Genomic DNA, 5,753 nt, shown 5'->3' with positions numbered 1-5,753 from the left:
TCAATCCCAGGATGCTGGGATCACGACCTGAGCTGAAGGCAGAAGGCAGATGCTTAACGATGGAGCCACCCAGGAGCCCCCTGAGTTAGTTTTCAAATAAACACTTCCCACCATTCCCAGCTGCCTTTTGCCCTGTACCTGCACTGGTGGGAAACTCCCAGCCCAGATATAGTAATATAAATAGATGCTTTCACACACACACACACACACACAGACTCACACGCACACCCCTACACACCGAGGAGTTAGATCACATAACGAAGAGTGTATGCACACACTGTGCGCACAGTGCTCTGTCCAAACCAAATCTTCTTAAAGTCTTGATTTCCTTGAAACATCTTTAAAACCTTGTTTGAGGCAGGCGAGGGATCACATCTATAAAATACAACAAAATATTTTCTGTAACAGTGTTCCTTTTTAATATTTAATTGTCATATATTTTAAATAACTTATTTATTGTTTTAGGTGATTTTTTATTTAAGTTACCCCCAAATAAGTGTTGATTTTCAATTCAAAAATATGTATTAACTTTCCATTAAGCCAGAGAATTAACTATTATTTGTGTGTTTCTATTGTTGTGTTAAGGTATTGTTCTAGATTGATTCCTCTTTTTTAAAAATAATACTCATTGTTTTTTACTCACAGTATCTTTTATTAGGCAAGAGCAATATGCTTTCTCCACATTTCATTTTATTTATTAGGTACTTCAATTACTTTATTTAAATGTTAAAGCGGTCGGGTTTTTGTAAAAAAAAACATAGAGGCATCATAGTAATAATTTATACCCTTCTCTGCAGGAAATCATTTTTTTCTGAATCTTTAAAAAAATGCAAATTATTAACAATTCATCACGCAACATTGCACGTTGCACACTATTTGAAGAGGAGTGTTCTAAACTACTTGTATTAAAATCATCTGTTTGGGGGCGCCTGGGTGGCACAGCAGTTAAGCATCTGCCTTCGGCTCAGGGCGTGATCCGGCGTTATGGGATCAAGCCCCACATCAGGCTCTTCTGCTATGAGCCTGCTTCTTCCTCTCCCACTCCCCCTGCTTGTGTTCCCTCTCTCACTGGCTGTTTCTATCTCTGTCGATTAAATAATAAATAAAATCTTTAAAAAAAAAATGTCATCTGTTTGACTTCTCCCTCAGCAACTCCACTGTTACTCAGGTACCAGGACCAATCTGGCCAAAGATACTCAAGCATATTTTGCCATGAACAGCTCCCTTTGTATACCAATGCTAGTAACAGGGTTCAGGAAGGATGACAGCTGTTCATCGTGATATGCTGAAGGTCAAATACAATAATATTGTAAAAGTCATTTTCAAGCTGAAAATTATGGATTTTTTCCACAAATATTTAGTGAGTAACTTTTCTCTGCCAGGAACTCTACTACACACAGGGGATAAAAGCAATAATTAAAAAATTAATCATTGTCATTGCCCTCTGTGCCCTCAAAGAACTTGAGTTCAGGATGAAGACGCATGGAAAAGAATAATACATGGAACACACTGGGACAAATGCTGTGGTCGTGGTAGGCATGAGATTCTCTGGGACTGTGGATATAGGAGAGGACTGCATCCTACCCTGTTAGGGGTCCCGTGGGGTCATCTTACGGAGTATGGGGAGTTACACTCAATCTTTAAACAAATGGGCAGAAGAGAGGGTCTGAGGCAGGAACACAGAGCAAACACAGTCCAGAAGTGAGAGTGGAAGTGATTCCAGTGTAGGTTTTGTGTTGTTGGTTTTTCTTGTCTATGTGTTTGTTTTTTAAGGATGAAGTGATCTGAAGGGTTTTCTAGAAATTGTCCACAGATCTGTGTTACAGAGTTATTCTCTTTGCCCTGACTACACTTACTGGCGAAGCTTGATAACACCTTTGAATACTCCTAAAAACAAAAACAAAAAAAAAAAGAAAAGAAAGAAAGAAAGAAAAATCATCTGTGCCTCTTGCCATCCAAAACTGAGGATAAGATGAAGTACTACAGGGGCGCCTGGGTGGCTCAGTCAGTTAAGGGTCTGCCTTCGGCTCAGGTCATGTTCCCAGGGTCCTGGGATCGAGTCCACATCGGCTCCTTGCTCAGCGGGGAGCCTGCTTCTCCCTCTGCCTGCCGCTCCCCCTGCTTGTGCGTGCATGCTCTTGCCCTCGCACACTCTCTCTCTGACAAATAAATAAATAAAATCTTAAAAAAATAATAAAAATAAAGATGAGGTACTACAAATGAGCGAATGGCCCTTGAAAAATTCTACGCCAGTCCCTGCAAGAACTGCGAGTTGACACAAGACCCCAGTCCTGAAGGAACTGGTGGAGTGAGCAAGAACTAGAAAAGGGGACAGAATTCCTGCAACTCAGCATTTTACGATATGCCAGCATCCCACTATCCATGCTCTGGGTGCCAGGCTACCTGCTTGTGTGAGGCAAATGCCTGCCCACTGGAGAGTCAGCCAGTTCCCTGTTGGGAAACAGAGGATTCTATTTGCCCACCTTCTGAAACCCTACAACTATTATGGTCAAGACCCACAGGTCTGACATTGTAGTGTTCATCTCTAATACCATTTTTTTTTTCAGACTGACCTCAAGTGAAGTCAAAGGGAAACAAGAGGCTTGATAATTTTGCTAAACCATACCACGAAACTGTTGTATAATTAAAATTATCACACACTGCGGTGCTAGGTTAAAAATCTCCCGTGCCTATTTTGATATGAAATACGATCATTTTTCACAAGAGGCAGAATCACATAGCTGCTAGAAGTACGTTTTCTAAAGCCAAGACTACCGAGGTTTGAATCTTGGGTCCCTTGACTGCTGGCTGAGTGATTTGGAACAAATGATTTAAGCATCCTTTGCAACTGTCCCTTCACCTGTAGAATGGGATAATAATAGCATCTACCTCATCGGAGTTCTTAGGAAGAATAAATGAGGTCATTCACATAAAGCTGTCAGAACAATGCCTGGCACATAATAAATGCTCAATAAATGCTGGCTAGTATTATATTCGGCACCAGGGTCAAGACAGGTTACCTTATTGGCACTCAATAAAATTTGTGATTGAAACAAGTAAATGTTGGACTCAAATAATGACATAACACTTCATATAAGTTCATTTTAATAAAATTACCCCCCAAAAGGCATACCTGAACGCGAACTCAGACATTCATGTGCGTCAAATGGACACACAGGAGATTTGCAATATTCCACAGTGAGCAGGTTTTAATGAGGGGAAGTTTCTGTCTGTGGGCTGTTCTAACAAGAGCTCAGTAAGTACCTTGCCTGTTACAGGGTGGGAAATTGTCACAAAGGGAAAACTTAAAGGTGTCAGAGAACATTTAAAATATTGAGTCATGAGTGATACTTTCAAAGAAACAATACTCTGCTGTTTTCCACTTGTACTTAAACTCTCAAAACCAAATAGCAATGATGAAACTTATTATTTTAGTCAAGCCTCCACATTAAAATCCCACCTCGCATCACTCTGGCCAAATGTCACAGCAAGAGTGGTTTGGATGTTCTGTCACCAGGTGTGTTGAAAGAGGCTGATGCAACCTCACCCCCGCAAACAAAGGTCTGTATATTTGGAAACGGCCAAGTGGCTTGCTGAGTCATCGGCCTGCCTCTGCTTATCTGATAGAGATCTATGTGATGTGTGGGTCCAGTGACTGAGCCAGTGGTTCAAAGCATCTTTATAGTTCAGGCTGGCTACTACGAAAAGTTTGTGGTAAACAGCCAGCATCCAAAACTTGCTCCAGAGGCTCAACCCGAAGAGCCAGCATTTCATTTGCGAAGAAAGGATTTTCCTGGTGTTATAATGTCTGGACCATTGTGCTGTCAATAATGAGTTGCCTCCACCTGCTCATGCGTGTGATAGATTCTCACCAATGCAGTTGTGCCAATTTACTCTTCCACTAGTAGAATTGTCATAGTTGACTCACTTTTCCAATACCCTTACTGCTCTTTCTCTCTCTTTTCTAATTTCAGTATAGTTAACATACAGTGTTATTAGCTTCAGGTGCACAATAGAGTGATTCAACAGTGTGATTCAACATTACTCAGGACTCGTCATGGTAAGGGTCCTCTTAATCCCCATCACCTATTTCATACATCCTACCACCCACCTCCCCTGTGGGAACAGTCTGTTTGTTCTCTATAGTACCGGTCTGGTTTTTCAGTTTTTCTTTTCCCTTTGCTCATTTGTTTAGTTTCTTAAATTCTGTATATGAGTGAAATCATATGGTATTTGTCTTTCTGTGACTGATTCATTTTACTTAGCTTTATACTCTCTAGCTCCATCCATGTTGTTGATTCAAATGGCAAGATTGTACTCTTTTTTATGGCTGAGTAATATTCCATTATATATATATATTATGGAAGCATTATATATATATATTCCATTATATATATATATATTCCATTATATATATATATATATATATTCCATTATATATATATATATATTCCATTATATATATATATATATTCCATTATATATATATATATATTCCATTATATATATATATATATATATATATAATCCATTATATATATATATTCCATTATGTGTATATATATATATATATATATATATATATAATGGAAGCAGCCCATTCATCTATTGATGGACACTTGGGCTGCTTCCATAATTTAGCTATTGGTGTTCCCTTTTTAACCACTTGACTTTTCAAATAAAAGGTTTATTCTTTTAATTTGCAATTCTTTTATGATTAGTTAGATTGAGCACCTTTTCAGAAGCTTATTGATTATTTTGTTTCCTTAAAAATTGTTTGTGTTGCCTGTTCATATGCTTTGCTCATTTTTATATTGGGTGGTTTCTTCCTCTTAGTGATCCCTATATGTAATAATCCTCTCTTGGTTCCCTGTACTGTTTCCCTTCTCCAATCTGTGGCTACTCTTTTATTCCCCTTATATTGTCTTTTAAATACATTTATTTGGAAATCATCTCAAACATACAGAAAAGTTCTAAGAATAACAGTGTAAAGAACAGCTATGAATATTTTATCCAGCTGTATCTATCATTAATATCTGCCCTATTTATATGCACTAATGTGTGTGTACCTAATCATGACATGTGTATGTAATATCTCATCATTCTTTTAAGGTAGTCAAATTTCTCAACTTTCTTCTTCATGCTTGTGCTTTTGGAGCCTTGTTTAAGAAACTGTCCTTTCTCCTAGTTTACTATTTATTGTAATTTATTATATTTTCTTCTAGAAATGTAAAGCTTCGTTTTTATATTTAAGTCAAGTATCCACTTATTTTGTGTACAGTGTGAGGTTAAATTTTAGTTTTCTTTTTCCCAGAAATAAAAGAAATTTGCGTTGCCAATAAGTGCATCAGTCATTCTTTTCATACTGATTTATAATTATACTTTGATCATATGTGAGATCTATAGCTATACCTATAGCTGTAGTTATAAACACATACACACATAAAGAGAACAGAGGAACACAACAGAAACTGCAGAAACAGACACCTCTCCCTCCCTTCCTTCCTATATCTCTCACCCTCTCTCTCCATATAGTCTGGATATGTGTGTGTGTGTGTGTGTGTGTATGTATCATGTATATATACTGTGTTCATATATGTATGCATCTGTATAATTATATAGTATAGATATATAAGAACAGATACAGTGTGTGTATTATATATATGATTGATAGATAGATTTTTACTATATCCATGTATATAGATATATAGTATGTATACTATATGGCATACCATATATAAACTCTATATACA

Source organism: Ursus arctos, unplaced genomic scaffold (genome assembly GCF_023065955.2).
Source record: "Ursus arctos isolate Adak ecotype North America unplaced genomic scaffold, UrsArc2.0 scaffold_31, whole genome shotgun sequence".
Lineage (NCBI taxonomy): Eukaryota > Metazoa > Chordata > Mammalia > Carnivora > Ursidae > Ursus > Ursus arctos.
The sequence above is the reverse complement of the archived record's forward strand: the minus strand, read 5'-3'. Positions refer to the sequence as shown.